This window comes from Pan troglodytes, chromosome 17 (genome assembly GCF_028858775.2).
Source record: "Pan troglodytes isolate AG18354 chromosome 17, NHGRI_mPanTro3-v2.0_pri, whole genome shotgun sequence".
Taxonomy (NCBI): domain Eukaryota; kingdom Metazoa; phylum Chordata; class Mammalia; order Primates; family Hominidae; genus Pan; species Pan troglodytes.
The window spans coordinates 58,065,531-58,091,022 of NC_072415.2; the positions used below are offsets into that span (position 1 = coordinate 58,065,531).

The following is a 25,492-nucleotide window of genomic DNA, read 5'->3' on the forward strand; positions in this document are numbered from 1 at the left end:
TCCCTTATGTAGATGGATCACCACTTATTTATTGAATCTCCTCTTCTTGGAAATTTGTTTGTGTCCCACATTTTTTAATTACAAACATGCTCTGCTGAACAGCCTCATATCTAAATATGGCCTCATATCTAAATATGATTATTTCTTGGAATTCAGTTGTCTAATAGGAAACACTGACTCAAGCACAAGTGTGCATGTTTTTAAACTTTTGATTCATAGTGTCAAGTTGCCTTCCAGAAAGGCCATCGCTGTTCACACTCCCATCAGCAGCATTTGCAAGCTCCCTTTTCATCAACCTCTTACCCACAGTGGGTTTTAAAACTCAAATGTATTAGTGAGGCAGTTTGTTTTTTGCTTTTGTTTTTTACATTACAATGAAAGAGTCATGTCGCAAGAAACTGACTGGCATTCAAGTATAAGACAGGCAATCAATGAAGGTACCACCCCGCTGAACTTCAAAGTTCCACTAAAATACTTTAATATTTGGCTTGCAGGGAGATGATAAAAATTGCAGCTGTTGCAGTCAGCTATGCTTTCTACAACGTAAGTGTCTTGATTGAAGCAGAGAGGGTGGGAGGAGCTGGGGCACCCAACAGCGCTCAGGGAACAGAGGACCAAAGAGCCACCAGGCAGAACCATCTCTCACAATAGAAGACTGACATTTTGTGATCACAGCTCCTGAAAGGAACAAAGGATGGACAATAGCAGGAACTGGAGGAGAAAAAGAACAAGCTATTAACAAGCAAATTAAGACCAGACAAGGGAGATGAATCAGAAGTGATCCAATAACCAGCCCTGGATTAAGTGCATCTGGCTCTCCCGGGGATTTCACAGTCATTTGCTTCAAACTGCTAATCTTTTCTGAGAGGTTCCCTTCAAGCTGTCTGGAAGGAATGAATAAATGGATGGCTTAGCCAAATAGTTACTCCTGCAATGTTTTATACATGGGTGAGCATATACATTGTCATGCCTCATTGATTCAGAATTTAAAGTGTGACTGTTTTACAGAATTACAGAATTTTAGAGTTAGAAGTGACCTAAATGGCATTTAGTCCATCTGTCATTTTGCAGATGAGGAAACTGAAGCTCAGATAGGTCATATGATTTTTTTCCTATTTCATGCATCAAAATATTGGCAGAGCTAGGACTAGAACCCAGGTCTCCAACTTTTAGTCCAATACTGTTTTACTAACTAGTTGCCATTGGTTACTCTAGTATTTTTCTAAGTTTACTTAGCTGCGAGCAACAGAAATATTTAACATAAGTAACAAGACCAAAAAAGTAGAATCAGTAATTTCACTACTTGTCTTTCCTAGGTGGGATATTACAGAGGCAGGTGCATATGCACAGGAGGGTGAGAAAAATAACTTGAGTGTGTGTGACATGGGTAAATGATAAAGTCTCATTGCCTCATCTGTAGCATGGGGTCAATAATAGGACCTACCACACAGGTCGGGGTGAGGTAGCAGAGAGCTTGGCACATGGCATTCAATATATATTAACTAGTTTCTTCTTTTTTTTCCCTCCTCCTCCACCTCCTTTCTTCTTCTATTATTATTATATGAGAGAATGCCAGTTAATCCTTGGTTTAAGTTGAGGCAGAAAGTCACCTTTCAGGGGCTGTTACTTGCATAAAAATATCTAAAGTCACAAAGGCACCAGTTGCCCTGGGCGAGAGCATGTAAGATCTTTTGTGGCTGGATCTGTTTGCCTCCTGATACTTCCTAGCATGCTAGTTGGTGGCTAGGGAGGGAGGCAGGTCTGCATAGAAGTCAAGGGAACTGAGCTGGAGGAAAGGGAGAGACTAGTGACTCACCCCATCACTTGGGACTAGAGACTGTAGGGAAGGCTGTCACTGGAATCCCCTCCTGACCTCGCTTTCCTTGGCATAGAAGGTTGTGTTGCAAAAACAACAGCTGAGCTTAGGAGAGTGTGAGCAGAAAAAGGATCACTCTTGGAGCAGAGCTCAGGATGTAGGGTCTGTGGTCTCTGACAGTGCTGATTACTGTTAGCCATACTTATAAGCCCGAATAGGTTAACAACCCAGCAGTGCAGGAATAGTGACCAGCAGCGCCCCCATGTGGCTGCAATGGAAGCAGCACAAATACTCAGTTGAGCACACTTGGGAGCTCTCTCTGGCTGGTATTTGCAACCTGAACTGACTTTGAAATAAATAAATCCTGGGCTGTTCTGGGTAAAGCAAAAGGTCTCCGGAGGGATATGTGGGATTTTCTGTTACTTTGGGCAGCAATTGCTCATTTAATTATTTTGAACCATAAAATAAAATTGCCCTTTACTCAAAGCTGGTCAGAAGGGATACTAGTCTGTATCCTTGAAAACACATATTTATAAATACATACAGAACAATCACAGCTGAAGTCCTTAATAGTTCTGAATTAAATATGTTATACATAACTTTGAAAGCTTTATTTAGCTAACGTCCCTAGCTTTAGTTAATAATTATAATAATAGTAACAACAAAACATCAACTATATACTGACTACATGCCAGATTCTGTATTAAATTCTTACATGCATTATCTCATTGAATATTCACCGACACTTTATCAGGTGGGTACATTTTATAGATGAGAAAACTGAGGGCAGGGGGGTGATGTGCACAAAGTTACATGTAACTAGGAGTGAAAAAGTTAAGATTTGACATAAACCTGACCTGACTTTAAAATTCTGCCTCGTAAAAGCAGTGTTTAGGCCGGGCACAGTGTCTCACGCCTATAATCCTAGCACTTTGGGAGGCCGAGGTGAGTGGATCACCTGAGGTCAGGAGTTTGAGACCAGCCTGACCAATGTGGTGAAACCCCATCTCTACTAAAAATACAAAACTTAGCTGGGTGTGGTAGCGGGTGCCTATAATCCCAGCTACTTGGGAGGCTGAGGCACGAGAATCGCTTGAACCTGGGAGGCGGAGGTTGCAGTGAGCTGAGATTGCACCAGTGCACCCCAGCCTGGGTGACAAGAGCAAAACTCCATCTCAAAAAAAAAAAAAAACAGTGTTTACAGAACGTTGCATTCTCTGGTATTCCTCAGACTAACACCTGGGAATTTTTAGCATCTATTTGATGCTTGCTATTATAGTTTTATATCAACAGCAAAGTCATTATTCCTCGCTTATTTATATACATTTATCTGTATATTGACTGTCTCTCCTAGTGCCTGGTATAAAGTAGAAGCTTAATCAATAATAGTGGAATAAAAAATGAGTGTTATGCTTGGTCTGAATATTCCCTCCAAATGACGAACATTCCAGGTTTTCCAACCAATAAAAGGAAGCTCCAGAAAGAAGTTATGTTTCTGGGGTTGCCTCCATTAAGGTCCATGGGCCAAGACTGTTGGTGTGGGCTGTGTTGGCCCTGCCAGGCCTCTCCAGGATCTGTCCTGTGGCCCTCAGCAGTTAGGCATTCCCCTCATTTGCTCACTAGCAGGCCTCTGTATTCCCATCCTAGAGCTTTCCCCTGCCATTCTCCCCTCCCAGAATGCCATTCTCCACCTCAGTTTGGGCTACTTTCAATTCTTTTTCTTCAAGACATACCTTTTCCCCAGTCTTCCTTGCTCCTTCACCTTCACACACATAGATTAGTCTCCCTGTTTTGGGAGCTCCCATACTTGCAGTGTCTTTAAGAGAGGACAAGGCTGAAAGAGGCCCAGATGCTACCCAGACCTGGATGGTGAAATGGTTTGGTTGTGTCCCCATCCAAATCTCATCTTAAATTGTACTCCCATAATCCCCACATGTTGTGGGTGGGACCTGGTGGGAGATAATTGAATCATGGGGGCGGTTTCCCCCATACTGTTCTCATGGTAGTGAACAAGTCTCATGAGATCTGATGGTTTCATCAGGGAAACTCCTTTTGCTTGGCTCTCATTCTCTCTTACCTGACACCATGTAAGACGTGCCTTTGCTTCTCCTTTGATTTCTGCCGTGATTGAGAGGCCTCCCCAGCCATGTGGAACTGTCAGTCCATTAAACCTCTTCTTCTTTATAAATTACCCAGTCTCGGGTATGTCTTTATCAGCAGTGTGAAAACGGACTAATGCAGATGGCAAACTTCTCCTTGGCCCAGGGTTGCTAGGAGGTGCTTCAGGGAGCCCCCTTGGGGAAAGGGTCAGGAAAGGGGAGCCCATGCCGGAAGAGTCCTGGGTCTCCTCTCGCCACTTAAACAAGATGCCCTGCTTCCATCTGTAGGATGTGACTTCCTTCGAAACAAGATGTTAACTGGTCAAAAATACGAAAAACCACTGCTCTATTTCCACCTCCTGCTTTTACAGATAAGAAAACCTCAACTCTTATTTAGACCTCAAAATTCCTCCTTCTTTCCTTGGTTCCTCCCTTCCTTCCTTCCATGTAGCAGAGTTGTGGCAAATGGGCCCCATGTGGGACACCTTATTTCTCTGCTTTCCTTGCAGCTATTTCCGTGTGGCCATGTGACAAAGTTCTCACCAACAGAAAATGAGTGGAGTGACAGGGGCAAGTTTTGCATCACTCGTTTAGGAGGAAATAGTGTGTCCTTCCCTTTTCCTCTTTCTGGGCTCCCATGTGCTGGGTCACAAATGGGCAGTGACTCAGCTTGGGCCATGCCTGTGGGGACAACCGCCTGAGCCAGGGGTCTCTAACTTTCTTCGTGACATGAGCTCCCTTGGCAGTACAGTGAAGCCTATGGACTTTATCATTCCATATGCATTTATTTTAATGTATAAAATAAAATACAGAAGGTTAAAAAAGAAACCAATTATACTGAAATACAGATATTAAAATAACTGTAACATAAGCACATACACAAGCACACCTAAATTTGTGACACAGTAAAAATGTACTTCTTTATTGACATTAAATAATAAAATCTAGCAGCAGGGCTGATAACAACTGTAATTTTAAAACGGTAATAAACATTAAGTGATATTTTGAGATATCTTCAACACTGTAATGTGAGATGAAAAATCTTTATGATTTCTATTGGCCACAAAGTCTTTGATCTTGCTAGTACTTCAGAGGTTTATTGCCGTTTGCATAATTGAAGGAAATGCTAAATTTCATGTAGAAGTTTTTGAAAGTACAGATGTAATTTTTTTCTATGCAAGTTCACAAATCCCTTGATTTCTATCTATGGACTCCAGGTTGAGAACCCTTGCCTTAGGGCAGGAGTCCCCAATCCCTAGGCCATGGACCAGTACTGGTCTGCAGCCTGTTAGGAACTGGGGCGCACAGCAGAAGGTGACCAGTGGGCAAGCAAACAAAGCTTCATCTGTATTTACAGCCACTCCCATCGCTCACATTACCGCCTGAGCTCTGCCTCCTGTCACATCAGCAGTGGCATTAGATTCTCATAGAAGCGTGAGCTCTACTGTGAACTGTGCATGTGAGGGACCTAGGTTGTGGCTCCTTATGAGAATCTAATGCCTGATGATCTGCCACTGTCTCCCATCACTTCCAGATGGGACTGTCTAGTTGCAGGGAAACAAGCTCAGGGCTGCCACTGATTCTACATAATGGTATGTTGCATAATTTTTATACTTTTCATTATATATTATAATGTAAATTGTATATTATATGAGAATAAAAATAAAGTGCACAATAAACGTAATGCACTTGAATCATCCCCAAACCATCATTCCCCCACCCTCTAGTCCATGGAAAAATTGTCTTCCACAAAACTGGGGCTGCCTCCGTTTAGGAAGCCCATGGGCCAAGACTGTTGGTGTGGGCTGTTGGTGTGGGCTATGTCCCCATACTGGTCCCTGGTGCCCAAAAGGTTGGGGACCACTGCCTTAGGGGATGGGACAGCAAAAAGATGAACAGAACTTGGATCCCTGAATGTTTTTATGGAACAGAGCTGCCCTGCCAGTCTGGGCCACTCACCTCTAGACTATTATGAAAGAGAAATAAACAAATCTTACTTAAGCCATTGTAATAGTGAGTTCCTATTACAGCAATTTAGCCTATATCCTAATTCCTATACCCAGAGAGAAAATGGTTTGTTACATATTCTGTTTTCTGCATTTATATAAATGGTTTTCTGTTAGTTGGTCTCCCTAACCATCTCTTCCTCTTTTGCATATAGACAATATCTAGATCAGGGTTGGGTAGAGACTAAGTGTTCAGTCCATATGTGCTGAATTAATACAAATCTGTATAACTGAGTACAAAACACTAGAAAAGGCCAGGCCTGGAGGCTCATACCTGTAATCCCAGCACTTTGGGAGGCCGAGGTGGGTGGGATGGCTTGAGGTCAGGAGCTCGAGACCAGCCTGGCCAACATGGCAAAACCCCATCTCTACTAAAAATACAAAAATTAGCCAGGCGTGGTGATGCGCGCCTGTAGTCCAAGCTACTCAGGAGGCTAAGGCAGGAGAATCGCTTAAACCTGGGAGGCAGAGGTTGCAGACAGCTGAGATTGTGCCACTGCACTCCAGCTTGGGTGACAGAGCAAAGAAAAAACAAACAAACAAACAAACAAAACCACTAGAACACTAGCGGTCAGTGACCTGTGGGGCGGGGCCTTGGCCAGTGAAGTACTGTGTGTAAACCTTGATTTTTGTGGTTAGCTGTGTCACTTTGAATAGCCATAGCCATTTACACTCTCTCAACCTCAATTGCATTATTTATTATAACAGAGATAATAATTACTTGAAGTGTTCAAAGTACCAATGGGGTAGACAGATGATGCCCTAAAATCTACGTTGCTGTTCTTTAATATCAGTCACACTTGGAGTCCTTGAGTGTGGGCCTCCAGCACTTCTGAGATGGCTCCCTGCCTTTAGTTGCCGCTTACTGACTTGGGGGCAAAGGTAGAGGTAGGGGGCTATGAACATTCTCCTCTAGCCTGCTCTCGTTACTCAGCAGCAGTGATAACTACCCTTTTCTGAGCACGTCCCACATTCCAGACACTACACACTGGCTCACTGTAGCCCTAGGAAGAAAACACTATTGGTGTGATTCCCATTTTGCGAGGAAACTGAGGCACACAGAGGGAAAGTAACTTGCCCAAGGTGTCTTTCCATTATCAAGTGTCCAATTCAAGATTTGAACTCAATACTAGTGATTTGTTACACAGATGCACAGGCCATGTGTGTGGTGTGTGTGCGTGTGTGTGTGTGTGTGTGTGTGTCTGGTGTGTGGGGAGGGAAACACTGGCTGTTTGAGATCCCTGAGCTGAGGAAGGTGAGCACAGAGTGAGCAGCAGTTGAAGGTGCCCCACGCGGCCCAGTTTGGGGATTCCAAGCAGGAGGGCCCAGGAGTAGCTGTCCCACTGACTTGAATGCACTTCAAGCCCTCTCTTGTTTCCCTAGGGCCGAGCTCTCTTAGCCTCCCAGCCCCAGTTTCAGGCCTCCTGGGTGGCATCCTCAGCTCACCTGCTGATTCCTTCTCTTCATCTAGGCCACTTCACTCCCTCTGGCCCCTGCTCAGTGCCTGGGCCTCGGCCTGGTGGCCTCTGGCCTGGCCAGGGGCATGCGGATGGCAGTGGCATTCCAGCAAGGGTGAGATCACCACCCATCGCCCTGGAGAACAGGCTGCCAGGGGAGGTGTCTGCGTCACTTGTGGACTTGTTGGCAGATCATAAAAGCTGGAAATGCCTGATGAGGTAATTGTGCCCCAGGGCCCTGGGGGCCAGACCCTGCGGGCTCCCTCCATGGCTGCCACTTCCCGTCACCTCCCTCTGGAGAGGCAGAGTGAGCAGGCTGCTTTTCTCTTCTTTTGCTTCACTGTGGGCCCCCTTCTGGCCCCTGGGAGGAGAGGGCAGAACCTCCATCTTCATGCCAGGGAGCCCCAGCTCCCCAAGTCTTTGCCAACAACTCTGAGACCCTGCCCTGTGGGGCCCTCCTCCAGGAGGGTCCAAGTAGCTGTTCCGTTGATACAGAGGGGTGTGGAAGAGTAGGGAAGGGGAAGCAATAAATAAAATAATGCTGATGTAAGAGGCTTGGTTTGAGCCAAGCTGCCTGGGAGAGACCCAGAGTCTAGAGCTAGTGTTGCTCACTGGCAGGGCTTGTCCCTGCCTTTTCTGACTCTCAGCTTCCTCATCTGTGAAATGGGTGTGTTGGCCTAGAAACGAGGATCTTAATCTGCTGGGAGTGCAGATCCCTCTGAGGCTAGAGGCAAAACCGTGAGAACATGAATTCTAGAGCAGAAGGCTGACGCCTTTCCTTGGATGCTACCGTCAGGTCCCCAGTGAAGTTGGGTCTTTAAAATCCTGCCCCACCTAACAATCTCTGTTGCTTGAAGGTCACCAGGAAATGACACAGAAGCCTTTGGAGTGGTGCCCAAATGCTCACGTAGGCCTGCACCCTGCAGCTCTGAGGGCCCAGCCCCTGGGAAAGGGAGGGCAGTAGTTCCATGTGCTTCTCAGAAGAGCTGGTGCCAACAGGGTCCCTTTGAAGTTCCTGCTTAGGTCCTGGGCCCCAAAAGGAATGGCACAAAAAGACAGCCCGTCCCCGTCCTCCTTATAGCCTCATGGTGCCTGGTGCCATAAGATGGAGTGACGCAAATGTTCAGGCTGGGGAGGAAGTGTTGGGTCCAGTGTCTGAGGTCAGCCACATCACAGAGGTTCTTGCTCTGCTCAGGCTCTGGAAAGAATTTCTGCCCTGCAGCTGCAGTCAGCCCAGCTGGAGCTGAAAGAGTGGAAACTGCAGTAACAAAGCAATTAAAAAGCTGCAAAAGATCATCAGCTTGCTGACCGCATTTCAAAGAATGCGAGAAAGCAGGTGATCATATTCCCAAGCCTCCAGCTTCTGTGAGAACCCATAGGTCAAGCACAGGCATCCAGGCCTGTCCCACCAGGACCCTTTGCCCTCTCCCCAGATGATTTAGCACCCAGATGGTCCTCAGACTCACAAGGGGCAGAACACCTTGAGTTTATAAAGGTTCCCTGCAGCATTGAACTCACATGGTTAATTTCATCCCACATCAGAGGCTTATAAAAGGGGGTATCTAGAGTGATCACCATTACCTTCTATATTCATGATTACCCCCATTTTTACGTGAGGAAACTGAGACTCAGGGGTTACCCAGCTATGAGACACAGGCCTGGCCTTGCCACTCAAACGTTCTGAGGCCAGGTTGACGTGTTTCTCACTCACTCATCTGCTCAGTTAAGTCATGATGCCAAAATACATATTATAGTCTGAAACAGGAGTAGGCAATGAACAGCCTGCTTCAAATCCAGCTCAGCACTTGTTTTTGTAAATAAAGTTTTATTTGAACAGCCATGCCCATTCATTTACATATGATCTATGGCTGCTCTTACCACAATGGCAGAGCTGACTAGTTGCAACAGAAACTGTATGGTCCACAAAGCCCTCAAAGCCTATTATATTTCCTATCTGGCCCTTTACAGAAAACATTTGCCCTAGTCTGGAATATTTACATCAACCTGGATTTCCTCAAGAAAGCAGGTCATCAGGAAGATGACTTCTTCATTTTTATTTTTAATAATTTCATCCTTTAGATTCAGAGGGTTTATGTCCAGGTTTGTTACATGGGTATATGGCATGATGCTGAGCTTTGGGGTACAAATGATCCCATCACCCAGGTAGTGAGCATAGTGCCCAATGGTTTTTCAACCCCTGCCCCCTTCTTGCCCTGTCCTCTCTAATAGTACCCAGTATATATGGTCATTTTTATGAGTACTCAGTGTTTAGCTCCCACTTATAAGTGAGGACACAAGTATTTGGTTTTCTTTTCCTGCGTTCATTCACCTAGAATAATGGTCTCTGGCAGCATCCATGTTGCTGCAAAGGACATGATTTCATTCTTTTTTATGGCTGCATAGCATCCCAAGGTTGTACATGTACCACATTTTCTTTTTTTTTTTCTTTTTTTTTTTTTTTTGAGACGGAGTCTTGCTCTGTCGCCCAGGCTGGAGTGCAATGGCGCGATCTCGGCTCACTGCAAGTTCCACCTCCTGGGTTCATGCCATTCTCCTGCCTCAGCCTCCCAAGTAGCTGAGCCTACAGGCACCCACCACTACGCCCGGCTAATTTTTTGTATTTTTAGTAGAGATGGGGTTTCACCGTGTTAGCCAGGATGGTCTCGATCTCCTGACCTCATGATCTGCCTGCCTCGGTCTCCCAAAGTGCTGGGATTACAGGCGTGAGCCACTGCGCCCGGCCATGTACCACATTTTCTTTATCCAATTCACTGTTGATGGGCACCTAGATTGATTCCATGTCTTTGCTCTTGTGAATAGTGCTGTGGTAAACGTGAGTGCATGCATCTTTTTGGTAGAATGATTTATTTTATTTGGATATATACCCAGTAAGGGGATTGTTGAGTAGAATGGTAGTTCTAAGTTCTTTGAAAAATCTCTAAATGGCTTTTTTTTTTTTTTTTTTTTTTTGAGACGGAGTCTTGCTCTGTCGCCCAGGCTGGAGTGCAGTGGCATGATCTTGGCTCACTGCAACCTCCACCTCCCTGGTTCAAGCAATTCCCTTGCCTCAGCCTCCCAAGTAGCTGGGACTACAGGCGTGCACCACCACACCCAGCTCTTTTTTTTTTTTTTTTTGTATTTTTAGTAGAGACAGGGTTTCACCATGTTGGCCAGGCTGGTCACGAACTCCTGACCTCAGGCAATCCGTCCACCTCCGCCTCCCAAAGTGCTGGGATTACAGGCATGAGCCACTGTGCCTGGCCCAAATTGCTTTTTACAGTGGCTGAACTAATTTATATTCCCACTAACAATATATAAGTGTAGGGAGATGACTTTTTAACCAAAGACCTGATGTCTAGGAGTTTGCAGCAATAATGCAAATGACAACACCTGTATTTAATCAACTGTTAATACCACCCTGCTGGTGCTTTCTCCAAAGCTTTCAAGTTGCAGCCTCAGCAGATAATGAGGTATGGTATGGGTCGTAATTTTAAGAAAACCACCACCAGATGAAGAAGCTTGCGTCTGAGGTTAGAAGTAGAAACAGGGATAGCAGGCAGGATTGAGGGAAACTGCCCCGGGCTTAGGATGAGACCAGAGACAGGTTGGCTGCTGTGCGAGAGGGAAGCCACTCGGCTGGGTAGGATGATGTAAAGTGCTCCCACAGCGTCTTGTCCACAGGGGGTGCACCACCAGCATCCTCCTTGGAAATGCTGGCCACAGGTGCCCTGTGTAGAAGCACAAGCGAGTTGGTGAAGAGCGGATCCCCACCACCAAGGACTGTGTGGAAGGAATGAGTCCACATCCCTGACTGATTTGGCCGACTCCGTGTGTTCCCCGGGCTGAAGTGAGTGTCCTGCTGGACTCTACAAGGCCACCCTCAGCGTGTCAGTTTCTGGGAAAAAGGTGGGTAATCCTAGGAGACTCTCTGGACGTCTCCTTCTTGGGACTGGCCTTGGGAGGCGGAAGGGGACCTGCTGTGGCCCACTGGGAAGTGGGCTGTGGCGCAAAGATAAATGGGCCCATGGAGCTGACCAGACAGGCAGTGTCTGCAAATGCAGAGGGTCTAGATCAGGGGTGTCCAATCTTTTGGCTTCCCTGGGTCCCAATGGAAGAAGAATTGTCTTAGGCCACATATAAGATACACTAAGACTAAGGATAGCTGAATAACTTTTTAAATATCACAAAAAAAACCATTCGTACTGTTTGAAGAAATTTTACGAATTTGTGTTGGGCCGCATTCAAAGCCATCCTGGGCCTCATGCGGCCAGAGGCCGCGGGTTGGACAAGCTTGGTCTGGATTTAGGAGGGTCTGCCTCTGTTTCCCCCCATCATTCTTGACCCCCGTTGAGGTGTTAGCGGATGCTCCGGCCGGGTTTCAGCCAAACACCTGGGTTCAGGCTGAGGTCCATGCTCAGCTTCGGGCCAGGGCACTGGAGCAGGAGTGGCACTGAGGGCCTGTCCTCACCAGGGTCTCCTTCCTTTGCCACCTTAGGCAGCTCTGGGATGTTTTATATGGGAAAGTGGCATCTCCTCCCCTGCCCATGAGGAGGGTGGTGCTGAGTAAAGGTAGACTCTGCGGGCAGGAGATGGCAGGGACCATGGGACCCAGCAGAGTGAGGGGTGCTGAGGGGTCTCAGAGCAGAGAGACTCCCTTGTTCTGACCCTCTCCAGCTGACTGCAGGTCCGCGAGCCTGGGGGCCCGGACGCTCCTCCATGTGCTTTTCTGCCCCACTACTAACTTCAGTCCACATCACAGCCTCCGAGAGTGGGGCTTCTGGGGCCATCCCCTCTGTGCTCTCCGCAAGCACCATTCTGCGGGACTTTGTAGAGTGACCCGAAGCTTCCGCTCCCTAGCCCTGTGCTCTTCCCCTCTCCAGTCCATCTCGGTCGGGAGTCGGGTCTCTGCCAGCCCAGCGCTCGGAATGGAGCTTTGTGGGGCTGGGGAAGCAACCTTTGCCAATGGGAAGGGGGTGTCACAGCGCCTCATTCCCTCCCAGCTTGCGCTCCTCGGAATAATCTCCAACAGCGTGCCTAGAACCACAGCTGCTTTTGTTTCGGGCGTCGGTGCTTCCCAGAATCCCGGTGCCCGGACCCAGCCGCCGAACCGACCCCGCCCCGCCACGGGCTTTGTTCCCTGCGCTGCGCACTGCGCGCGGCGGCCACGCGGGGGCGCTGGGCCGGGGGCGGGGGCCAGGGCTGGGGGTGGGGCGCGCCCCCGGGCCACCTCCCCCGCCCCTCCCGGCTCCTCCCCGCTCCTCCTCCCATGCCCCGGCCCCCGCCTCGCAGCTGGGCTCGGACTCAGGCTTAGCCGCAGTCTGTGAGCCTCCTCCCCGCACCCGGCCGGCCAGGCCAGCCCAGCCTACTTGTCTCGCTGCGCCCGGCTGCTGCCTCCGCTCCAGGGGTCGGCGCCGGGACCTCCTCCTCCGCCGCCGGCCCGCCCGCTCTACACCGCACACCCGTGGCGCGCCCTCCAGGGGCGGTTTTTCTCCCGGGGTCCTAAGTCTCACTCTACCTGCTTCACGCTTAGTGGTCCTCTAGAAATACAGACGCGTCGTAGGCACTCAGTAAATGCCTGTTGAATGACTGTGTGTAAGCACTCGTCCGTTCTTTACCATACCTCATTTTTAAAGTTAATGGACGTTATTTTTTTCAAGCAATTTTAGATTCACAATAAAATTGAGCCAAAAGTACAAAAAGTTTCATTTCCCCCCTGTACCCACCCCCGAACAACCTCCCCCACTCTCGACCTCCAGACCAGGGCGTGCATTGGTTGCCATTGTGAACCTACACTGCCACATCAGGGTCACCCAAAGTCCACAGTTTTCTTTAGGGTTCACCCTTGGTGCTGTACACTCCATGGGTATGACATGTGTAAGGCCATGTCATTCTGGTATCACACAGCATTTTCACTGCTCCAGAAATTCAACCCTCCGTCTTTCCAACTCCTGGCAACTCCTGCTCTTTTTACTGTCTCCATAGTTTTATGGAATCATGCTAATTTTCACAACCATCCAAGAGGTAGGAACTCTTCCCCTTTTGCTCTTGAAGACACTGAGGCTCAGGGATGTTGCCAGGGCCCTGTCAGCTTCCTGATAGGAAAGCCACTAAATTCCAATCGGCTACCAGTTTTCCTGCAACCCTGGCCTGGGATACTCTCCTGAAAAATGAAGCCAGTAATGGCATGACCACAGCGCTGTCCCACCCTGGCCAGCAAACAGGCTCCCTCAGGGGACTCCACTCCTCTACCTGGACACTTCTGCAGGTGGGAAGTGGGTAAGGAGTGACAGGTGTGGACTGCCTTGCTTGGCTTCCGGGAGGAGCCATTTGTGCCTGCTACCAGGCCTGCTGAAACATTACTAGGCTGGGCGGAAGTACAGATGGAAGCCCTGGTCGGTGGTCTGCCCCTTCCTTTCCCTAGCCCAGGCTCTGACTTCACCGTAAGGATCTTGCAGAGCAGGCATGGACACCCAGCCTGCAGCCCAAGCTCCATCCCCACCCGAGAGCCAAACACCCCCAGGCTAATCCTCGGGCCCGGTAGTGTGTACACTGGTGAGAGCAGACAGCTGCAGGAAGAGGACCTGCAGAGGCCCTAAAGTGGGCCCCTGACGGGAGGCAGAGCTCAGATAATAATCTTCGTCCATGTGGGCCCCAGGACCTTTGGGCAGGGCCCTGGGTACCTGAAGCATGATCCGAAAGGGAGGGCATGAGCTCCAGGTGGGCATGTCCCTTGACTTTGTGCTAGGGTTACCAGATTTAGTAAATTAAAACAGGAGTCCCCAACCCCTGGGCGTGGACCTATTCTGGTCCATGGCCTGTTAGGAAGTGGGCTGCATAGCAGAAGGTGAACAGCAGGTGGATGAGGATTACTATCTGAGCTCTGCCTCATGTCAGATCATCAGGCATTAGAGTTTCATAGGAGCGAGAACCCTATTGTGAACTGTGCATGCGAGGGATCTAGGTTTCCTGTTCCTTATGAGGATCTAACTAATGCTTGATGATCTGAGGTGGAACAGTTTCATCCTGAAACCAAACCCGTGCCCTGTCTGTGGAAAAATTGTCTTCTGTGAAACTGGCCCATGGTGCCAAAAAAAGTTGGGGACCGCTGAATTAAAACACAGGACACCCATTTAAATTTGAATTTTAGATAATTGCATTAGTCTGTTTTCACATTGCTGATAAGACATACCCAAGACAGGGCAATTTACAAAAGAAAGAGGTTTAATGGACTTACATCTCCACATGGCTGGGGAAGCCTCACAATCATGGCAGAAGGCAAGGAGGAGCAAGTTATGTCTTACATGGATGGCAGCAGACAACGAGACAGAGTTTGTACAGGGGAACTCTTCTTTTTAAAACCACCAGATCTGGTGACACTTATTGGCTATCACAAGAACAGCACACAAAATCCTGCCCCCATAATTCAATTACCTTCAGCCAGGCCCCTCCCACAACATGTGGGAATTCAAGATGAGATTTGGGTGGGGACACAGCCAAACCATATCAATAATCAACAAATAATATTTTAATAGTAGTATGTCCCAAATGTGTACTTATACCCCCCAAATTATTTGTTTATCTGAAATTCAAATTTAATTGGGCATCCTGTATTTTATCTGCCAACCCTGCCTTGTGGACTCCTGACCAGTGGGGAGAGAGACAGCAGGAGGAGGGCCCGAGTGGAGTCCTCAAAAGTATGGGGCTTGGGCAGGGGCCTCAGTCCTCTGTGCTGAGGCTGTCCTGGATGCATGTTTCAATATCCTGAAATTGCAGTAAGGTCCTGGCTTCTAGGGGTCCTGGGAATAAGGTCCTTGTCAGGAGCTGGCTCCGCTCAGTAGGAGACCAGGGTGGTTTGACCATAAACTTTGCCATTGAAGCCTCTGGAATGCAGGTGTGTTGGGTGAAGGCTGGGGAGGTAACAGATAGTGTGAGGAGGTGGGGAGGTAGGATGGGGACAGGAAAGTGAGCTTGCAGCTGCTGCCTCCATCTTGGTCCTTCCAAGGTTAAAGAAGATCAGGGGTATGGGGAGAGGTTTTGGGGAGAGATGGGGGGACAGGAGGGACACAGCGGCAAATCCCTGCACTGCCAGGGTGAAAGTGCACTGTGGTTGTGCAGCCTGCTTTCCTGGCTGAAATGTTCCTTTCACGTCACCATAGTTAGCATTGCAGACCAGGTCATGAAGGAAGCCAGGCAGGATCTGATGGAAGCCGGGCAGATGACCTATTGAGGCACAGAGGGTAGGTTTCTTGCAGGTTTGGTGTTGGTGCCCATTGCCCTGAGCTTGGGCCCATGCAGATCAGTGGGGTCACTCAGGGCAGTGAGGAAAGCTCTCACTGGAAGGGGAAGAGCTGGCTCAGGGAGGAGGTGGTGGATGTGGTGGAAAGGCCAAGGTGAATGTTTGGGAATGACTTCTGGAAATCTTTTGTGGAGGACTCACTGAACTGCTTTAGAATTGGAGTCCCAGTCTATCCTAGTGGCTTTTAAAGGAGCTACCTGGAAGAGAGAAGCCACTGTCCTCAGGGCAATGTTCTGGGCAGGTGGGAGTTCTTGTACACACTCCCAGATGGGCCTGGACCACACCCTCCATGTATCTAAGCCTCAGCTTCTGCACCTGGTGAATGGAGATAATTTGGGGGGTTTATTCTGAGAATCAAATGAAATCATGCATAAAAGCAACTTGCAAGGGGAAAGTGTACTTAGAAAGTACAAGATAGCATTGATTGTTAACTCAGTGTGTATGGAGCTCTTCTTTGGGGCCAGACCCTGTGTCAGTCTGCAGGGAATTGGAATGATCCCATGGAGCCCAGGTCTGGTAGGGAAGACAGGCTTGTGACCAGGTCACATAGGTGTAGGCAGGGGGCCCCAAGGGGATCGGAGGAAGGGAGTTGTCCCTATTCCTTGGGAGGTCAGGAAGGGGCTACCCAGGAAGTGTTGCTGGATGGAGCCCTCAAATGTGGGGCGATGTCGGCAGATGGAGCAGAGTGGGAAGGGAATTTCAGTCTGGCAGGCAGGAGGGGAGGCCAGGGGCCAATAAGAGCCTGGGCGGGGGCTGCCAGGCAAGATCAGATGTCTCACTGAAGTGCTTTGGCCCCCAGGAGATTGAACTGTTTCCTGTAGGCAGGGAGGAAGCACGCAGGTGACAGCATCTGGGTGACAGTTTGAAAATATCACTCTGGTTTCCATTGAAGTCAAGGTTTACAGACGCAAGGTGGGGAGGAGGCTGGGAATCTAGAGGGGGAATGTTTCTGCTATGGTCCAGGTTAGCTAACAAGGGTGTGATTGGGGCAGGAGCATAGGTATGGAGAGAAGGAGACTTCCTATAATGTTAGAATTGGAATCTGTGGGGCTCAGTACCAACCTTACTAAACCCCTCTCAGGATCCTGGGCCCTCTGAGCCCCTTCCTCCCTGAGCTCATTCCTGACAGCCCTATTCTGTGGGAGTCTTCTCTCCTCTGAACACTGATAACCTCTTCTTCCCACACCACTGACTTTAGAGTCTAGTGGCATACTTTTGTTTATTTATTTTTAATTGTTTCCAAGTCCCAGTTGTTTTCTTGAATGTCACAGAAACGTTGGTGAAATTATTTTCTAGGAAAGAGCTAGCTTATTTACTTGTTTCTCTCCCTATCTTCCTCCCTCTAGCCCTTTCCCTCCCTCCCTCCCTCCCTCCCTCCCTCCCTTCCTCCCTTCCTCCCTTCCTCCCTTCCTCCCTTCCTCCCTTCCTCCCTTCCTCCCTTCCTTCCTTCCTTCCTTCCTTCCCTCCTTCCTTCCTTCCTTCCTTCCTTCCTTCCATTCTTTCTTTCATTCTTTCTTCCCCTCTTGTACTTATCACCATTTATGCATCTATTTTGCCATTGCACTGTTTCCAGTTTTTGGCAATTATGAATAATGCGGCTTATAAATATTTCTATAATTGTATTTTGATGAACATATGGATATATTTCTCTTGGGCATATAGCTAGGAGTAGAATTGTGGGGTCACAAGGTTCACATATGTTTGACATCAGTTGGTACTGACAAACAGTTTTCCAAAGTGATTGTATTGATTTATGTTCTCGTCAACAGTCTGTGAAAGTTGCAATTGCTCCATACTGTTTTGAACACTTCGTATTGTCAGCTTTAAAATTTTTAGCTATTCTGGTGTTGGCGTAGTGTCATTTCATTGTGGTTTTAATTTGTGTTACTCTGATGACTGAAAGAGTTGACCACTTTTTCCTGTTTATTGGCCATCTTGGTATTCTCTTTGGTGTGGTGCCTGTTCAAGACTCTCATTCAGTTTCCTAATGGGATTAGGAATGTTATTTTAACATTCTGGATACAAGCCCTTTGTCTCTTTTGGGTGTAGTAAACATCTTCTGCTCTGTGGCCTTCTCTTTTACTTCTCTTTCTTCTCTTCTGCTCCATGACATCACTTTCTTAATGATGTCTTTTGATCAACAGAAGTTTCTCATTTTAATACAGTTTAGTTAATCTATCTTTTCCTCCATGGTTGAAGCATTTACCGGAAAGTTTTAAAAACCTTTCCCTACACCAAGGCCATGAAAGTATTCTCTTGTAGGAGCTTTATTGTTTTGTCTTTCACATTTAAATCTACAATTCACTTGGAATTGGTTTTTATGTGTGGTGTGAGATAGGGTCAAGTTTCACATTTTTTTCACATGGGTATCCATTTTACCCAACTCCAGATACTGAAAAGACAATGTTTTTCCCACTCTGTAGCGCATCTTTTATTATCAATCAACTGTCCTATATGTCTGTTTCTAGATTTTCTATTCTGTTCTCCTGGTCTATTTGTCTATCTGTGCACCAATAATACAATGACTTAACTATTGTAGCTTGGTAAATTTTGATATCTGATAGAAAAACTCCTCCTAAATTTGCCCATACTGTACCTTATCACACTGTAATACAATTCCCTGTTTACTGGTGTGAAAGATGAGAGTCAACATTTACTTGCCAAGACTTAAATATGCAAAAATCCTAACTTTACAAATTTTCTGTAACTGACCTTATTTTACTTTAAAGCCCTTCATGTCTACTGTAAGTCTATTGCTGTCTTTGGGTTTTTGTTGTTGTTATTCCATTTTCTCCATTAGTAGTTTGTTAATTATGCATTATTCAACTATTTTGATTGGTTTTCTTAGAGATAAAAACATGCATCCACAAGTCTAATATAAATTGGTACTTTCACCATGCCCAGGATCTTAGAACACTTTAATTCCATTTATTCTTCTGTTTTTGTGTATCGTGGCATATTTTAATTTATATTTTAAAACACATTAAAAAGTGTTATTGCATTATTTCATATTGCCAACATTCATTTAGACTTACCTACATATATAATTTTTCTGGGTCTCCCTACTTTTTCCTGCATGTCTGTGATTCTATCTGGGATCATTTTCATCTCCCTTTAGCATTTCCTAATTTGGTTCTACTGGTGACAGATTATCTCTGATTTTTGGTGTCTACATGATGAATTAATCTCAGATTCATTTTTGAAAGATATTTTACTGAGTACAGAATTCTAAATTGGTTGTTATATTCTTACAGCATTGTGAAAATACTAGTCTGTTGACCTTTGGCTGCTTTATTTCTGTGGAGAAGTCAGCTGTCTGTCTTATGGTTGCTTCTTTTAAGACAGGTCTTTTTTCTCTAGATGTTTTTAGGATTTGTCTTTGTCTTTGGTTTTCAGCAGTTTTGGTCTGATATGCCTAGGGGTGTGTGTGTGTGTGTGTGTGTGTGTGTGTGTGTGTGTGTGTGTATTTATCCTTTTGGGGTACCCAGAGCTTCTTAATCTATAATTTGATTTTTTTAATTAGTTTTGGACAATTCCCAATGTTTATCCCTTAAAATTTACTTCTGTCCTATTCTCTTTCTCTTCTCCTTCTGGGACACCAGTTATATGTATAATACTTTTCATCACATATTTTTTTTTCTTCTGCTCTTTTCTTCATTTTCTATCCTTTTGATTCTGTCCTTCAGTTGGAAATTTTTTTCCATCTTCCAGTTCACTAATCCTGTCTTCAACTGAATGTAATTTGTTTATAAACACAGCCATCAAATTCTTAATTTCATATACTGTGGTTTTAGTTACAAATTTAACATTTAGTTTTTTTAATATACTTTCTGGTTTCTGCCAGAATTCTTTATCTTATTATTTAACTCCATGAATTTATCTATTATGGTTATTTTAAAATCTGTTTCCAGTAATTTTCAAATTTGGATATTCTGTGAACTTCTTTTCTTTTTTAAATTTTTATTATTTTTAAAACAAATTTTACTGTGTATATTTGAGGTTTGCAACATGATGTTATGGCATACATATAGATAGTAAAATGATTATAGTGAAGCAAATTAACTTATCTGCATCTCACATAGTTACTGTGAGTTCATTTATGTTATTTATTTTTTCTCTTGGCTTTTGTTTGGATCTTGTCTTTTGGCAAGCCTTGTTGGTTTTGCTGGATGTCATATATGAAAAATAGCAGAAATCAATTTGAAATTCTGAACAATGCTATCTTCCTTCAGAGAGGATTTGCTTTTACTTCCTGCCAGCCTGAGGCTAAGAGCAATTCACCCTAATTCATTCAGGATTCAGTATGACTTTAGTCATCATGAGTACTGGCCTATTTTCTCTTCAGTCATACCACTAGGGTGTAGCTCTTTTGTATTTCAACCAAAAGCCTGGGTTTTTAAAATCAAGACCTATCTTTTTTTTTTTTTCCCCCAAGACAGAGTCTTGCTCTGTTGCCCAGGCTGGAGTGCAGTGGCACAATCTCGGCTCATTGCAACCTCTGCCCCCCGGGTTCAAGAGATTCTCCTGCCTCAGCCTCCCAAGTAGCTGAGACTGTAGGCATGCACCACCATGCCTGCCTAATTTTTGTATTTTTTAGTAGAGACGGGGTTTTACCATGTTGGTCAGGCTGGTCTTGAACTCCTGGCCTCAAGTGATCCACCCGCTTCAGCTTCCCAAAATGCTGGGATTACAGGCATGAGCCACTGCGCCTGGCAGAGAGCTATCCTCTTAAATTGTCTCTAAACTTCGCTTGTATGTCCTGAGCCTCTTGAGACTGTGAGATGCTCTGCTTAGTTTCTCAGTCTCTTGGCAAGTCAGCTAGGGGAATTTGGTCCCAAATTGCTGGCTCCCCATCAGTCAAGGGGAAAAGTGGTCCCACATTTCTGGCTCACCTTTCTTGGCTTACTTCTGGATTTTTCCCCACAAATTCTTGCTTCCTCAGTTGCTTTCTGATGCCTTCAAGCAGTATTGTTTTTTTAAAAATTATTTTTTTCTAGAATTTCTAAATGATATCAATGGAAAAGTTGGTCCAAGATATCCTAACCGGCAACTGATGGAAGTGGCATCTTCAGCTCCATTATATTTAAGTGATCCAAAATGGGTCAAAGGCTGGGGACATAAGGTGGCAAATTTTCCATGAAATTCCACATAAGGAAAGATCCCTGATGAATTCTTAGACATCATGGATGCTGAAAAACTGACTCAGTCATTTAAATCTTACTTTTTTGTAGCTGTTGAAGCATATATACCCACTTGGCAGGTTGACAGGTTGCTTTTGTTTCCCTTCACTTGTGAGTGACTGGATTACCTTGCCATTCCTTTTTTCTGTCCCTTGCCCCTGCCACCACAACCATGCTTTTTGCTTGATCCTTCTCTCCTAGTCCTACTCCAGGTACATCTGAGGATGCTGCATCTCCCACCTTCCAGCTGCTACAAGGGCCAGTGTCAGAGCATCTTAGAGAGCCTCAGAACACTGTGGTGTGGGATTGATTAAAAAATACTTGTAAGGAGGCCAGGTGTGGTGGCTTACACCTATAATCCCAGCACTTTGGGAGGCTGAGGCAAGAGGATTGCTTGAGGCCAGGAGTTCAAGACCAGCCTAGGCAACATAGTGAGACCTTGTCTCTAAAAAAATTACATTTTAAATTTGCTCAGTGTGGTGGCATATACCTGTAATCCCAGCTTCTTGAGAGACTGAGGTGGGAGGATTGCTTGAACCCAGGAGTTCAAGGCTGCAGTGAGCGATGACCTTGCAGTTGCCCTCCAGCCTGGGCAAACACGTGAGACTTTTTCTCTAAAAAATAAAAATACTGGCCCGGTGCAGTGGCTCACGCCTGTAATCCCAGCACTTTGGGAGGCTGAGGTGGGCAAATCACCTGAGGTCAGGAGTTCAAGACCATCCTGGCTAACACGGTGAAACCCCATCTCTACTAAAAATACAAAAAATTAGCCAGGCATGGTGGCGCGCGACTGTAGTCCCAGCTGCTCGGGAGGCTGAGGCAAGAGAATCGCTTGAACCAGGGAGGCGGAGCTTGCAGTAAGCCGAGATCGCGCCACTGCACTCCAGCCTGGGTGACAGAGAGAGACTCCATCTCAGAATGAATGAATGAATGAATAAATAAATAAATAAATAAAATAAAAATAATAAATAAATAAAAATACTTGTAAGGGAGGCTTTCCAGTTACTAATGTGAGAAAGGTCTGTGTATTTTACATAAAGTAGTATGTGTGCTTTGTGAGCTTGTGTTTTCTTGCTAGGAATTCTGTTTCTGGACTTGGCGGGAGAGTGGTCCTGAGAGGAGACACTGGGGTCACTCGCCAGGCTCACACATCCCAGACCTATTGTCCGCTTGTTGCCCAGCCACACTCCTCTGCATCACCATCTCCACAGCACCCTCAGGGCTTCTGGGAAGCTGCCTCACTTCATAAATCAAGGTACAACATTGTGTCTGGTCATGGAAATTTAATTTATCTTTAGGCAAAACTTGGAACCAGGCACATATATCTACTTAGGCCCCTCAAGTGTTCACTTCAAAGGCACTTTCCATCAGACTGCACTCTCACCCTCATTTCTCCTCTTTCCCACCTCTCCAGTAGGAAGTTGAGTGTGGAGAGGATGGTCACCCTAGAGAAAGCCAGTATTTGGACATTCCTAGCCAGATTCTATTCAGCATATGTGGACACGTCTACAGACAGATAATCTATCCAACATGGAGAATAAAGTGAAAAATGAAGTGGAAACTGAAAGAAAGCCCACAAACTTGTTCTGTATCTGCAAGTAAGGTAAAATCCATGAAAAAGAAAGCTTCTTACCCAGAGCACCGCAGATGCAACTCCAAGCCTCAGTGATAATGTTGCAGGTGTATGCGTGCGTGTCTGCATGCATGCATGTGTGCATGTGAGAGAAAAGAATATTTAGCAAGCTCCCCCATACAGGAAAGACAAAAGTGGAAACAGATCTGTGTGCTGTTTGGTAATATGGCTTGAATGGCCTTTCCAGTGGGTTATTTTGGTCCTGGAGTGCAGTCATTCTCAACAATGTTTACATCAAGCAACCTTGGATCCTGCCCATGCTGCCTATTGAGCAACTTCAATTCTGGAAAGAGATGAGGATGGCCTTTGATTGGGAAATTAGCTTCTTTCAAATGCGGGCAGAGGCATGGAATCTTGTAGTGTGGGAGTGGAAAGAAATCTTGGAGATCATCTTGTCCACCCCCTCATTTTCCAGATCATAAAGTGCAGGCTTGGAGAGTTGAGGTAACTTTCTCAGGGTTGCACAAAGGATCAGTGGCAGGGGAAGTCTTGGAAACCAGCCTCCTAATTTCTGGTAACCCCATCAGTCTATCCTTAGCAATGATAAAAAGGGATTGAAAATAATAGATGATTAAGGAAATTTTCAAAATCCCCAAATCATAATAAGAGGCTTTGAAATATGAAACTCTAAACCAATGGTTAGATCCTGTTATTGGCATTAGAAGCCATAATCATGTCTCTTTCTCATACGAAAGGATGAGAGTAATGGGATGTGACCATTTTTCTCAGGTAGAGCACACCATGTACTCCAAACTGTATACTCTGTATACATCGAACAGTATACTCAAGCTGCGTCACTTTTGGGTTATCTGTTTGTGAAGACACATCCATTAAGTGAGTACTAGTGTGAGGCAGAAGCTAAGAGGGTCAGGAACATCCTTTTCCAGTCTCTTGGCAGCTAAAGTTGGGGTACCTGTGTCTTGGCCCTGGCCATTAGGATGCTCCTATCTGGGACTTTGCATCTGGAGAGAGTAGTGCAGATGACACAATAGTCATGCTTCTAGTGCTGCTGGTGTTGGTGCCAGGGCAGCCCCCTAGCAAGGCTATTCTTGGGCCATCACCTTGACCCATTTTATTGATATTCTGCCTCTGTGTGTGTTTTATTTTTTTTTTTTTGAGATAGGGTCTTGCTCTGTTGCCCAGGCTGGAGTGCAGTGGCATGATCTCGGCTCACGGCTCACTGTACCTTCCACCTCCTGGGCTCAAGCAATCTTCCTACCTTAGCCTCCTAAGTGGCTGTGACTACAGGTGCATGCTAATTTTTAACTTTTTGGTAGAGATGGGGTCTCACTATATTGTCAGGCTGATCTTGAACTCTTGGGCTCCAGCAATCCTCCTGCTTCAGCCTCCCAAAGTGCTGGGATTACAGGCGTGAGCCACTGTGCCCAGCCTGTCCTGCCTCTTTCAGTCACTGCCTGCTTCCTGAGGCTGGCTCTCCAACTTCCTGTCAGTCTTTTGAGCTACAGTATCCTTTAAAGGAATCCCCTTTCTGCTTAAGAGTTGGTCTCTCCTCACTTGTATACAAGAGCCTTGGCCGACGCATTGGAAGAATGAACACCCTCTACAAGTCTTTGCATGTAGTGCTTTTGCTGGGCTCTCTTTGTTATGTATGTCTCACTATAAAGATTAGAGAGACGCTTGTCTTTGATGTCCAAATCAAATAAAGTTGGAGACTATAATTAAGTTTCCCCAGGACCTACAGCCTTGCCCCAGGGAAAGGCATTTTAAAGGTCAGTGCATCTCAATGTCCAGCAGGTTACCCGGTGGAGCCTGCAGAAACTTGTCTGTAGGGCACAAGTGTCTCTTCTGTCATAGGTCCCCATTCAAGGAGGGACCAATGTTGGGGCCCAGGACTAGTTATACAATTGATGAGACCCACCTTCAGGCAAGAGGATGTTTAGTGCAGCTCCCAGTGTCACACGGAGGGGCTTGACCATCCTCCCCCATGTAATTGACATCAGGACCCAGGTTGGTTTATGGGGATTCCATAGGTGTTGTAGGAAATCAGCCTGAGGGGACAGTGTAGGGGTTCGGGTCCCACTGGGGAGGGAACAAACCAGTGTTTGGACACCTGCCTCTCAGATGGCCCTGTCCACCTGCAGATGTGATCTTGTCCTTCTCCTGAATCTCTCCTCTCTGCTGGTCCCCAGAGCAGCCTGTGTGTACAAGGACGTGGTGCAGAGTGGAAGGAGACCTCACATCTGTCCCCGCTGCACCTGCCTGAGCCTGCTCCAGGCCTGAGCTGCACGAAGGAGTGTAGAATGGCAATGTGGTGATGAGGGAGAGATGGAAGCTTTGATATTAGACTGGGCCGAGCTATTTAAGTAACTGAAAGTGAAGCTTTTCTTATACCTGCCTGTGAGTGACCTGAAAAGGTATGGAATCCTCTAGAAGTGTAGAGAGTTGGAGAAGGGAGAACCAGCAGAGTGGGGTGAAGGGAAGTGGTAGGAAGATGAGGACACTTCTTGCCGGCCCCCTACAGAGGTCAGCTCCTTTAATCACATGAAGTCAAAATGCAAATGCAGCCTCCAGCCCACCCCTCCTCCATCCAGACTTCCACACATCACATCTTTCCTAAATAGAACTTACGGAACCTCCGGGGCCTGGTTCCCAGTGTCAGTCCTTCACCAACACTTGCAGGGCCTGAGCAAGAATACCAGAGGTCCACATATCACAGGGCTACATATTTAAACATACAAGCCAAGCTAACAAGCTGTTCATTAAACTGTGTTCTATCCTCCTACCTTGGCAAGCAGACCTTCAGAAAGACCTGGAAAGCCAGGTTCTAGTTCCAATCTTCAGGGTCTTCTGAATTCTGGGCCAGAAAGTCATCTTGGGGATAGGGGGCAGCAGCAGTCTACAGCCCTTAGCCTGCAGCCACCGTCTTCTCTCTCCACCCTTGGCTTTGTCCTGTACATCCCCAGCAAACAGCCACCCTTGTCTGTGCCTCAGCTTAGGGTTGAAGACTCCAGTAGCAGTCTGCCCTCAGGAGCAGGATCTGGGGT

The 25,492-nt window shown here is 46.4% G+C and overlaps 1 long non-coding RNA gene across 1 annotated transcript; it reads right to left on the reverse strand.

The window, feature by feature from the left end:
* Positions 1 to 488: 488 nt before the first annotated feature.
* LOC129137868 (uncharacterized) lies at positions 489 to 25,492 on the reverse strand. Its single transcript, XR_008540708.1, has 3 exons — positions 25,232 to 25,492; positions 3,894 to 4,214; positions 489 to 711 (listed from the first exon to the last, which is right to left on the reverse strand). It is a non-coding gene; the product is annotated as an uncharacterized LOC129137868 (long non-coding RNA).